Raw genomic sequence first — 13,208 nt, forward strand, 5'->3', positions numbered from 1 at the left:
AAGGGAACACTGGAAGAATACAAGAACAGAAAGGATGGAAAATAGAGACAAGCCTTCATTTCTTGTTTGGAACTGCTTTGAATGAGAGCAGGTGAGGATGCTCTGCGGGTGACACAGAAACCTGCTCTAAGCTCTTGGGTGGGAGCCTCCACATTTATCACCCCTGGGTGGCCAGAGGGGAATTGCATCAGTAGAAGAGCCTTTATCTGCCCAGGGACAAGGAAGGCAAAAAAAAGGTGCAGAGAAACTGGTGAGTCAGTGCTGCTTTGGAGCGTGGCAGCCAGATGCTGTACCTCCCTGGCAGTATGCTGATCAATGGGAGATAATGATCTGCTGAGTGTTTGGGTAAGCAAAGAGAAGAGCTTTATGGAGAACCGATGCCTTTGAGAAAAGCAGTGCACGGAGAACTCATAAGTCATCTCACCTTAAATTACCGTGTGTCTGAGGGAATTGATGGGGTCAGCTGGAGCTGTGTTGTTAATGAGGAGACCGAGCTTTGAATTTCAAAGGGACAAATGTAAAAATGCAGCTGGTCTGCTGGTAAGGTGAGGTGGCTTGAAGATCTCAGCTGAATGCGGGCAAAAAACAAATTGGATGGAGACCACAGGGCCACAGTAGAGTGAAATTTGGTCCCAAGGTAGAAAGTGCAGATCCACCTGGGAAAGGAATTAGGGGTAAGCAGCATCTTCTGCAAATGAGGGGAAGAGCTGATGGTCAGTCCCTGCTGTCGCAAGGCCAGGAATCACAGGGAGGGCTTTCAGGCAGGCTCAGCTGCATCTCACAAGGGATATTAAACACTAAGTGCTCCTATAAATAAAAGGGTCATTAACATAAAAAAGAACAAAGGGAGAAGTGGAGATTCTATGTGTTGAGGATGGATGGAATTTAAAGGTAATGTTTCCATTGGCCCAAACAAAGCGTATATGTTATCTCCATTTGCAGTAAGGATGATTTATGTTAAACACAGGGACTAAAGAAATAAAACAGTTGCTGCTGTACCAGATGGGATATTATGACTTAAATTGGAGAAGATGGATAATAATGAAAAGCCATAATATGATCAAGGAGATGAATAACTGCCTAAAGGAGAAATGAAAAACAGTGTTAGTGGGAGCTGCAGGCTGGAGGGAGTTGCGAGTGAATTTTCTGACAGACAAGAGAAAGGACCAATTTTATTTAATATTTTCATTAGCAATGTCGGTACAAAAGTCAGAAATATGCCAAGGGAATGTCGGGATAAAGACCAGAAGTATGCTCAATAATGCTGAGCTGGGAAGCATCAATACAGCTCTTCTGAGAGAGGAAGAGATGGATGATCTTCAGCACTGCAGGAGCAGAAATAGAATGTACTAGCATCTTAACAAGTATTAAGAAACTTGGCTTTAAACGAGAAATCAGTCAGCTGGGAAGAAAACCAGACACACTGACAGACCATGGGCAGGGCTGGGAGGTGTGTGAGCTGTGCAGGGTTCTGCTGTGGGGAGCTCCGAGCTGGGCATGGCCATGGGCAGCTTGGGACCCAGGGACACAGCCTGTCCGTGCCAGCACCTCTCTCTGAAATGGGGCAAGTTCCAGACCTCAGCAGGGGCTTTCAGGCATGGTGTGGCTCCCAAATCGCCCTAAACCTTACTGTGAGCAAAGTAGAGCTGAAAGAAGTAATTCTGCAGTCTCACGTCTGGGCATTTCTTTTCTTCGTCCATCACAAACACCGACCTCCACAGGTGTTTTGGTGTATTTAGGTGTGGAAGCAGAATTCAGTGGACAGAAACTGTCAAGCCAGTTCACCACAGCTGCAGATGCCCTGATGTGATGTGGCTCAATGCACACTTGGCGTTTGAAATCATGGAATCCTACGCTGGGCTGCAGCACTGGGCCTGGAGCCGTGCATTGGTGCTGCTGCCCTCGCCACGGCAGCGGCAGTGCTGGCCAAACAGCATGAGATAATTCAAAGCCACAGGTGAAAACTCTGATTAAAGAAATCAGCAAGGACCATGTGGGGAGCGGGCCCAGGTTCTGCAACAATAACGAATGCAAAGCAGGTCCCCAAAGAACACCCCTGAAATGAGAACCCTGCCTGGCACGCGCGCTTCGCGGGGATTTGAAAGTAGGTCTGGGTTTTGTTGATATGACAGTATCAATCAATCTAATTAGATCTTTTTGCATAATCACGTAGCATTTGCATAAAAGTAAAGCCAGCCCAGGAGACAGCTAAGAAAAACAAGGGCTGAGGGAAAACAGAAACTTTTGAGTTATTGCTGTTTTTCTAAGACTGAGTCAGCGCTGATGGAAAAAAACGTGTGTGAGTTGCAAAAACTGAGTGCCTGGAGTCTACATCTGACAGAATGAAGAACAGAAAGTGCCTTTCAGGAATGAAAATAGGAAGAGAAGTCCTGAAAACTTCAAAAGCTCCTCTGTGCTCCTGCGGAAAGACCGAGCAGAGCAATCTCTGGCAGTACCTGAGTATTGAAAACTGTGAATTTAATTAGGATTCTTAGCCTGATCTTTCAAATTCGCTCTAGAAGTCAGAGAAAAAGAGTCTTGGACTGAAGCACAGAGCCTGTGTCGGGCTTTGCTTTGCTTTTTGTTCATCGTGCCTGTTGGGCAGTGCTGAGGGCACACAGAATAGAGGTATATCAGAAAAGAATCAGAATTTAAGCAAGAATGCGATTTAAATAACGTGCTCATCTTGCACTGGGCTTGAACCAAGGCAGGAGTTGGGCACTAGGTTGTGTGGTCAAAGCAGGGGTCAGGCTGGAGCTGTGCGACTGCAGTGACCAGTGGCACCTGGTGAGTGGTGGGGAACCCAGAGGGAAGCCCAAAGAGCAACCTCCACACCAGCCATATGCTCAGCCTCTCTCAGTCAGTAACACAACAAACCTCGTAAGGGTTGCCTTACACACCTGGGGCTCGGTGCCATCTCACCAAGGCTATAGATCCAGCCTTTGCCAATGTTTGCTGAGAGGAGGCACTGGCTGGATGGGTCTGAGCCACCCTGCAGGGACGTTTCAGTTTGAAATCATGCCTCTGTTGCTTTGTGGGTAGAACTCAGGTGAGTCGTTAATTAATTACTGGCTAGTCTCGAGTTATTTAGTGCTAACACAGCTAGTTCATTTATTACTGGCCACTCAGAATCTATTATCTATCGCCTCAATAAACCATTTATTTTCTACTTGGCGATCCTGTTTCAGCAAAAGTCCTCAAGAGGGCTCTGACAGGCAGGCACTGGCTGAGAAGTGGGCACACGCAATCCTTCAGAGACTGCTGGCCAAGTCTGGGGCTAAGAGTGGGGACAGCAGCACGTTCCCTGCCCTGCAGCTGTGCTCACAGGGTGCCCAGAGCATCGCCTCCCAGCAACCAGCTGCTGGTACCGAAATCTTTGCAGGCCAGCGTTCAAATCACAAATCCACATTTCTCAAATAGTGACTTTTGTGAAGAGAAAATTTTAATTTGTCTTCCTTGAGAGCGTGTGTATTTGGCGAGTGACCCAGATATTGATTAATGAAGTGAATCATAGATTTTTCTTCTGGCTGGAAGCGACTGAGTTATTTTTGTTTTCCTCTTTAATCCTAACAAATGGGTTAGCCTTTAGGTGGATATGCAGATTCGATCACTAAGCTGCTGGTACAAGTGGACTATAGTATAAGGAATATAAGCGTTTGAATGAATGCTTTTTTTTTTTCTTTTTGCCTGCACAAGGCAGATAACTTGTGACAAAAGGACCAGAGACAGTGGCTAGACTGATTATGCTTCAACACACATCTGGGGGGCTCCAGGTGCAAAGTTGGTTCAGTGGGTCTGTGTATGCAGGTGAAGGGCAACAGATTTGACGCATTCAAGTCACCACTGCCCAAGGGCTTCACTGTGCATTTTTGGGCACAGCTTTGGCATGGGGGGAGATGGACGGTGACACAAAACACTGCTGCTCCCTAAGGGTGGTGCTGCAGCGGCACAGCTGCCCAGCAGTGGTGGGGTCACCAGCCCTGGAGGTGTTCAGTGGAGATGTGGCACTGAGAGATGTGAGCAGTGGGCAGGGTGGGGTGGGCTGGGCTTTGGCTTGGGGATCTCGGAAGTCTTTTCCAGCATGAATGACTCTATGATTCCATGAACGGCTTGGGGCTGTCACTGTCATATAGTTCCTAACCCCTCAGGTGATTATTTTCACTATTGGCCCAAACAACTGCTCAGCAGCAGGAACAGCAGGCTTGCTGTTGTCTGTGAGCTGCCACTTGTACAGGGACTCACACAGCCTCCTCACTACCACCTCTTCTCCCATCCTCATCTGCCCACCATCCACACGGAGCTTTGGGCTCAGGAGCACAACAGTCAGTTCATCACCAGGATCTGCCCTTCTGAGTGTGTCCTCCATGATGGCCTGGAAATGCTTTAAAAAGCAACAAGCTGAGGAGAGCAGTGCTGAGGCAGCAAGTGTCTGTGGTACAGACACCAAAAGGTTCCATTCTTTACTTCTGACTTCTCCAGCAATGTGATTTACAGAATCCTAAAACCATAGAGGTTGGAAAGGACCTCTGGAGCTCTCCCAGTCCAACCCCATGTTACAGCAGTTCCCTGAGGAGCTGCACACAAAGTGTGCTGGTGGGCTTGGATCTCTCCACAGGAGTCTCTCTGAGCTCAGTACCAGGGCTCTGACACCATCACAGCACAGAACTTCTTCCTCGTGGCCATATGGAACACTCTAGGCTCCAGTCTGTGCCCAGCGCCCCTTGTCCTGACACCGAGCACCATAGAATAGAGCACAGCCCCATCCACATGACTCCCATTCTTTTGGATATTTATAATCACTGCTTAGATCCCCTCAGCACAGGGGACAGGTAGTGGTATTGGCCTTGGCGCTGAAGAACCCAAGGGTTGAGAATCTACTGAAGTTGAGGATTTGCTCCTAGGAAGACCCATAAAAGTGAGGAAAAGAAAAACATCTGCTCCCCAAGATCCTACAGCAGCTTTCTGATTGCCTTGCTGCACAATAGGACTAGCAGCAGCAATCCAACCCTGAAGCTCTCAGCACAGAGCAGCTCAAATCACACGTGGCACTGCTAAGTCCTAATCATCCTCAGCTGCTCCACCATCCCACCCATGAGCTGGGCTCCATTTAAGCTCCATCCAGGGCACTTTCTCTAGTTAGAGATCTGCTGTAGGTCTGCCTGGTCTCTGAGGGAGCTTAGGCTTTTGTGGTACTCTTTTTGCTCCCTGTGCTGATGGTGGCCAGAGATGTGACCTTTACTGCTGGATGTACCAGGTTGGTGAGGGCTCTGCTTGTGACAAGGTCACTGTAAGCCCTTGGCTCCTTGCTGCCCTGTTTGTGGTGCTGTCTGGTAGTATGGGCAGCTGCCCAAAGCTTTGTGGCTTTCCCTGCTCCCCTGTGCCTTGCAGGTGCTGCGTGCCTGTTCTTATGCTGTGGTGCCCTGTATGATGGAGGAACTGCCTTGTGTAATGCCCTGGAAGCCTTCCTTCCATATGGGGCCAAGCAAGCTGGCTTTCACACAATGCTGCATGAGGTATGTTGCACCAAGAGGGTCTCAGCTTTTTTGGTACTTGCCAGTATAACTGTTGGCTGAACACTTTTGTATAAAAGAGGAGTTGCAGAAAAAAACATGTGGTCTTTTTGAGAAACTGCTGGCAGCTCTTAGAAGCCTGAGCCTGCTTGCAGCTCAGCTTCTTTTTGTGAAGCCTAATTGCATTTCTATGGTAAAAGCCTAAAAGCCCCCTTTCTGTGGTGCCATAAATAAATTGATAGAAGTTTTACTCTATGTCATTCTAGTATTGTTGGGAGAAAAACACTCTGACCAATGGGGCAGCAAGTCTGGTGTTGGGTTTTCAGGCCGCAGTGCTGGTTTACACATACACAACACCCAGCTGGCTTTCTATGCTTGTATAATTCTTCTCTCAATGATTCAAAATCAAGCAAACCTATGAGGCTGTCCAAACCGTCCTCCCAGGCACAGGAGCCTGAGGTCTGCAGATCTTCAGGGTCTGAGAGCCAGACATCCTCACTGTGCAGTAGCCCACAGCTGCTGCTCCTCGCCTCAGTGCTCAGCCTGCTCCTGCTGGTGGGGTTTTTCCTGTGGCTGCAAACAGCCCTGGCAGCTGCTTTAGCTCCTTCAGCTGCTTTTGTTGCTAGGACTTCATTAACGCTTGTTTTTCCCAATGGCCCATTTCCTTCAGTGCTTTGAAATAATGGGAATAAAACGCCTATGCCCAGTGCTGGTACCTGTGCCCTGCAGGTGTAGCAGCAGCAGCCTGGCAATGCTGTGCTGCTCAGGGCAAGCCTGCCCCTGTCTGGGATGGGCATGCATGATTTCCTCTCTTGTTTTTCATCCGATGTTTTTAAGTCCAAAAGTAGGACAGAGCACAGCATTTCTGACTGTGCCAGTGGGTGTTTCCAGCCAGCTGACAGCTAGGGCAGTTTTTATTACCTGTGTTTTGATGTAAATTGGAGCTGCGGGCCCAGGAGAGCTGAGGTTCCCTGGGAGGCAGCAGCCTTTAAAGCAGCGTTCTGGTGGCGGGGTTGGGCTGGTGATCGGCTCATCTGCGCTCCCACTTATCTCAGGGCCCTGCGGCGGGGAAGGGGACTGAAGAGCCTCAACATGAGCACAAACAGCTCCCAGCTCCCAGAGCTATAGGGGCTTTTTGAACTTCAAGGCTCAGAAAATGCCTGGGAAGAAAATATGCTTATGTGCAGAGGTGAAAAGCTTTTCCCTCCTGAGCATCCAGCGTCACTGATGCTTTAATTGGGGCCTTCTTTACATCCTGCACTTGGCACGGTGCTCCCTTGCCTCCTCATGGAGCTGGTGCTCACGTGTGTCTGTGATCAGGTGGCCAATGCAGTTTTCCTTCTGGAAAGTTTGAGGAAGAGGCTGGGATGAACCCATGCCCGGTGTTGGTGGTCCTGGGGGGTCAGGTCAGAAATGAAGATGGGCCATCAGGCATTGCAAAGCACTACAGGTTCCAAAATGCTGAACCCCAGCAGTCCGTCATGCAGTGCTCAAGGAAATGAGTTGACTTCTGGGACTATAGAGGAAGTACATACAGGTCTATTAATAATTAACGATGCTATATTAATTTCTTTTTTTTTTTCTCCTGCTTCAGCATTTTTTTTTGCTCACCATGCTTAGAAACACGTGGCTGGCAGAAACACTCTTGATGTGACTGAAGGTGCTCTGGTGCATTCACTGCAGCACACCGAGTTCCCTCTGTGCCTTTCAGAGGTGCTTGACCTCTAGGAGTCCTTTGGGAAAGCAGCTGTCAGTGCTGTGCCATGAGCTCTGGTGCTCAGGTTGCTCTTTGAGCACTTCTCCTTTGCAGAGCCCATATGCAGGGCTGGGTGACTGCATTGGGGCGAGTGCTGTTCTGAATCTGCAGGTGAGCTGTGTGGTGTAGCTGGCCATCTTGGTGCTTTCTGTCTATTGCTACTGCTGCTGGCTCTCCCTAGGAGACCAAGTACACAAATAAGTATTTAATTATCTCCTAGGAGATGGTGATGTGTAACTCTACAGCTCATGGCCCATCTGGACTAATGGTGGGAGGAGGGTACCACTGCTGTTGGTTCAGAATATAAAATGTGGAGCCCACCACCCATGCACATGTTTTATATGGATGCAGCAGCTCTTGCTAGAGTTCAGGAAGCAAAAATGGTGCACTCAAAGCCTTTTAAAGTGGTGTTTGGGTGAGAATTCTGGCTGCTTTTCTGTGCCCTGCTGCAGGGGAGCTGGATCCAGCTGTCTGCCAGAGTGCTGGGCTGTTTGAGATAAAAGCACCTTACAGCCCTGTGCTGTGGCTGCTGAGATAACTGTGGTGGGGAGTCTATGAGGAGAGAGGGGCATTGGCTGTCTAAAGTGGAAAGCTCGTCTCGCACTGGCTGCAGGAGCATGGATCTGACCCTGTCTGCAGTGCAGAGCCCCTTCCTCTCCTGCTGAAGTGTGTATGTGGGAGAATGGGAGAATGTGGGGCTGGCAGTGTGCCCGTGGGGTGCCCCCAGGCCTGGCCACAGGAGAGAAGGGGATCCAGAGCCCCAGCAGCCCCCTGCTGCCAGCTGGCACCTCCCTGTGCCGTGCTGGGTTTCCTTCTCCCAGCTCTTCCAGTTTTGGGTGCTGTCCTGGTTGCTGTTGCAGCTTGGAGAGAGAAAACTGATTTTAGGTTCCTTATCTCAATATAGTACATGCATCTGCTAGTAGAAGGGAGAGACTCTGTCTTGATGGGCTGCTCCTGCATCCCTGGCTTGCAGAAAGACCTCCTTGGAGAGCTTAGTGGCCACCAGAGCATGTCCATTTCCCACAGTGGGGGCAAGGTTGGAAATGCTTTCTTCAGCCTCATTATCAAGCATGGGAACTCATGGCCTTGCAGCTTGCCATGTGCTGCAGTTGCTGCTGTCTTTAAAGATATTTTAGCTGCAATGGAAAGGAGAAAATCGTCAATTTTATGCATTTTGATTTATATTACTGCCTTAATATTTTACCCATCTAATAGGAACGTTTCTAACTTTGCAGTATTAAGTGTTTGATTTCAAATGTTACTTTCTATAGTGGCAAATACCTTATAATTAAGGTCTGGGTGAAGCTACATCTGCAAGCACGTGCCAGCGCATGAATTTGCCCAGAATACCCACAGGGTTTTCCTCTTCAGGAAAAAAAAAATAAAAAAGATAATCCTGCAGGGAACTGAGATGTTATTTCAGACAGCAAGTAAAGGAGTGACCCTGCAGCAGATGGCACAGGAACATGCTGTCTGCTGCTGAAGGGCCTCGAAAGTGCAGCAACAGAAAATGTTTGCAACTGTCTCTGATCTGAGCTTGATGAGTTGTCCCTGGGCTTTTTTTCCTGTGCTTGAGCATTTCCTGTTTCCTGCCATTTGAAACAAATAGCTGTGACTCTTTCTCCAAGCAGTGGGCAGAACAGCCACGAGGCTTTTGGGTGGGATGGAGAAATGGTCCTTAATGCTACAAGTTTTCTTGTTGTTTTATGTCAAAGAGTGACTTTAATGCGTATTTCTCGTAGCTGGTTGATAGCCACAACTCCTCACTGGATTTCTGTTTTGTGAGGGAGAAGGAAGCAGTCTGTACATCTTTCCTCGTCCCTTCCATTCCTCTCCCCCCAGATGCTATGTGGGACAAAGCTGGTGGTTGGTGTGCTGAATGTAGGGGATTTAAGGTCAGTGCTCACCAGTTGTGGCCTGCAGGTGTCTGTTCTTTTTGGGCTCAGCCAGTGCTCTGACAGTGCTGAGAGGCAGAAGCCTCCTTGGTCCCTCCCAATGGTGCCTGGAGCAGGGAGCAAACAACTGAGGTGAGGAAAGGGCAGCCCTGATGTGAGGTGGCTTTGCTGTGAGCCCGGTGGCGTTATGACAGTGATATAGCAAAGCAGATCCACAGCTGAGAATTTTTAAATTACTTCTAGATGCCATGTATGAGGTTTTGAAAGCAGCAAGGAGCTTTCTGTGCCTGAGGAGCTGTGCTGTCTGCAACGAGCAGCACGCTCTCCCTCCTTGAGCTGTGATAGATAATGCTTCCTCATATTAGCTTGCACTTGATATGTTCTTCTCTAAAATGCTCTTGGCCTTTTTGGTGAGAAATAGGCTTGGATGCACTGCAGCGTGGTGTGGCTCAGCATGTAGATATACACGATGGGCTCTGCCCTGGGCAGAGGAAGCACTGCAGCCCTTTGGGGACATATGCCCAGCTTCCCTGCCTGCCTGAAGGAGCTCATCCCACCTCTGTGCCTGTCCCCCAGTGCAGCCCTGCAGCACCCAGCTGTGTGCTGTGGTGGTACCAGGGACCTTCTGGCTGTGCCATGTTGTTTATTTTCTTATTCCAGCAACCCAAAGTTCTTTTCCCCTCATTAAGAATGGGAGAAAGGGGACACGTGGGAGGAGGTTAGGGGCTTCCATTCACAGCTCTAGTGGCGTGAAAAGCTCTCCATGTTATTCAAAGGTAACCCCATCTCTGCATGGAGTTGTGGTAGTCAATACCCTATTTGAGCTCAGTGTTCATTATTTTTTTTTTTTTAATTAAAAGGCTAAGCTGGGAGGATTACATGACTTTTATTTAAAAAAAGAAAAAAGCCACTTGAGCTAGAGTATTAAGTCATTACTGCTAAAGAAATCAAACAGGAGTTGGAGTTGCAGGCTCTGGAGGGGGAGAAGAAAGGGCAGTAGTGCATGTAATATATTTACATATCACAAAAACAGCATCTGCTCTCATCACTCCAGCTTAATCCTTCTCGAGAGCGCATCGTTTTGATTTAGATGCTTGCGTGCTGCTTTTCGGGGCAGCTTTAACCCCGTGCCATGTGAATGTCTGAGCTTGGGCTGTAGCAGCTGGGCACAGAGCCTGGCACTGCGTCCTGGAGGGGCTGAGGGGACGCTGCTGTCACTGCTGGGCCGTGTGGAAGGCATCAGTCTGTGGTCTGAGCTCCAGGAGCACCTCAGAAATGAAGATGTTTGGAGACTCAGCCTGCTGGGTGGAAATAGGACTGCGAGGATGTTTGTTGCAGAGACAGTTTGCTGCAAGGAACTGCCAGATGGGGTGTTTGGCAGTGTTAAAATAGGAATGGAGGGCGTAAGATGAGAGACAAGGTAAATGTTTATTACTAAGGCCTGTTCCTGTGTGAGGTTCCCATAGGAGGCACGCAGTGATGCAGGAAACTGGAGAATAAAGCGTGCTGGGAGCTCAGCGGAGTTGCACCTCAACGAGCTGCAGTACAGGTAGCAGCTAAAGCTCTGAGTTCAGGCATCAGGCTTGTCTTAGCCCTTGCTCTATGGTTTGTACGACGTTAAATTCCCCATACATTTGTGTCTTAAGAACGTGTGCCTCTTCTGCTTTTCTCTGAGCTAACCACAGCTCACCTCAGGGCTGCCTCTTGCTCGCACTCCATCTGCTTGCATTTTGGGCACTTTCTCCTGCAGACTTTCCCCAGCAGTTTTTCTGTTCTCCAGGTTGTCATCTGGCTGAAATTAGGGCGCTGGGAAATTAAATGGTATATGTCTCTATTCCCCTGTATGGAGTAAAACTACTCTATTTTTGTGCTTGTTACTTGTCTTTCCCTGTTGTCATGACTGTCCTCACCTTGGGAAGGAGCTTGGCCCAGAGGAGAGGTCTTCCAGGACGCCCTGCATGAGGACAGGCAGTGCCTATGGCTTCAGCTCTGACAGCAGAGCCTCAGTGATTAGTTCTGTGGGAAAGACTGACAATCTTCTACAAAACACTTGAAGAGGAGAACAGCATTGTAAAACACCTTTCTCCATTGAAGGAAAAAAGCTTCAAAGAAGGGCATCTCTGGCTTCTGAAGGGGACAACTGAGGTGGGCTGGCAGCCTGACCTTTGTGCTGGTATTGAATCCAGGGCTGTTTTCTCAAAGCTGGACGAAGACTGCCATGGAAGCTGGGACTGGTGGCAAAGCCAGAGGGTAAACTGTTCCTTAGAATAGGCGGTATCCATTTCTAAGCAGCAGTCAGCCTTTATTTGGCTTCTTCGTGAAGCAGGAGAATTGCAGTAGGTAATCATGTTGACCGCTCAGAGTTAGAAGATATGTTCCAGATCTGTGCTACAAATAGAGAGGCATTGTTATTTGTGTCACAGATTCGAGAGAATAAATTTGCATGTTGTTGCCTTTATAGCCAAAGCTCCTTGTAAACAGGAAAGAAAAAAAAGCACATGATAAAAAAGAGTGGAGGAAAGAATCATAAAGAAGGGTGGGAAAGCAGAGTGAGGCGCACGATACTTGCAGCACTGAAGGCAGTGATGCAATGGGAAAGGCAGTGCCACAGCAGCCTCTTCCCCCTGGTTGAGTGAAAACCCAACTAATGTCACATTAGTTTCTAAGATTTCAAGATCTAATAGGACATGTAATTGTGATGCTGAAGCTAATCATCTCCAGCCATCCTTGCACTGGCGTTACTGCCTGCTAACAGCCTTCAGAGCTCAGAGCAGTTCAGCCTGGTGCTCCTTCCCTCTACCAATTACATTTTTTTTGACATCTCAGCTTTTGGCAGTAGTTTCTGGTCTTGCATTCTCTTTGTTTACCACATGCCACTGCTGTACAGCTCAGGCACTGCCTTTCTGATCAAACTGAAGCTTGCCATTAAATCTGACCCATTTGTGAGCAGGTGCTGCCTGCAGCTGAGTTCTTACCCTGTGCAGCACAAGCTCTGGCACTCATACAGTGTGTGCTTTGGGAAGGCCAGCAGTGGCCCTGCAGGCAGGGGGCATACATGGGGTGTGCTGAGGCTCACCTGAAGCTCAGCTCTGCTGGTGGCACTGAGACCAGGTAGGGCTGGTTTGGGGGCTCCAAACACTTGGGACTCTGGGTTCTTTCTTAGACTTGGTCAGCAGAAAACTTGATTTCATAGAATCATAGACCCTTTGAGGTTCCTTGGTCTAAGGTCACCAAGTCCAGCCCCAACCCATCGCCACTCTGCCCACCAAATCATTTATCCTACTGCACTGTCAAATCAACGGGAGAGCTTTGGGTTTAATTCTGTATGGAAAAGTGTTGATTCCTGGCTGAATGTGCACTTCTGTGAGTGGTCAGGGCTGGGTGCTGCTGGAGCCTAGGGGCACATGTGGCTTAACTGCCTCAAGCCACTCCTGTACATTGATTCTTCAGTTCTATATTGCTCCCCTGAAGCCCATGATAATCAAGAATTTATTTTTTCTGCATAATCTACATTGGCCTTTCCACACATTAAACCCAAGATCGCACCACATCATTTAAAATTGCATCCAGAAATGATTTCCTCTCTCTGCTAAAGCCTCTGCTGAACGTCCGCTATGCAGATCTGAAATTGGATTACCTCTCCCTGGCAGCAGAGGAGATGAGGAGTGGAGAGAGCCAGAGGAAGCATTTTGTTCAAATTTATTGTCGAACTAAATCAATCTCCATATGAAAAGACTTATATCTTTGTTGATGTAGGCTGTTTTTAGCCCAGACGCCGATAAATTGTGGTCAATCAGAGGAAGGCAGCAAGCTGCTTTTTGGTGGAGCCCTGCCTCCCCTGAGCTCTTCATTTCTGGTTTTCAGCTCTGTCACTGCATAGGCTGAAATTCTATTTCCTTGCCTGAAGTGTCTCAGTTATCAGTGTTGACCGAGCAGTTCACCTGCTTCTGATATCGGTGTCTGCATTAGGGAATGGGCTGCACTGCAGGGGATGGAGTGAGCACGGGGAGGTGAGCAGAGGCTGTGCCCTGGTGCTGGGGATGCTGG

The 13,208-nt window shown here is 48.6% G+C and overlaps 1 long non-coding RNA gene across 1 annotated transcript; it reads left to right on the forward strand.

The window, feature by feature from the left end:
• Positions 1-5,152: 5,152 nt before the first annotated feature.
• Positions 5,153-10,985, forward strand: LOC128087276 (uncharacterized). Its single transcript, XR_008209752.1, has 3 exons — positions 5,153-5,254; positions 5,389-5,513; positions 10,942-10,985. It is a non-coding gene; the product is annotated as an uncharacterized LOC128087276 (long non-coding RNA).
• Positions 10,986-13,208: the final 2,223 nt, after the last annotated feature.

The sequence above is a fragment of the Tympanuchus pallidicinctus genome, unplaced genomic scaffold (assembly GCF_026119805.1).
Source record: "Tympanuchus pallidicinctus isolate F22 unplaced genomic scaffold, pur_lepc_1.0 scaffold3, whole genome shotgun sequence".
NCBI lineage: Eukaryota > Metazoa > Chordata > Aves > Galliformes > Phasianidae > Tympanuchus > Tympanuchus pallidicinctus.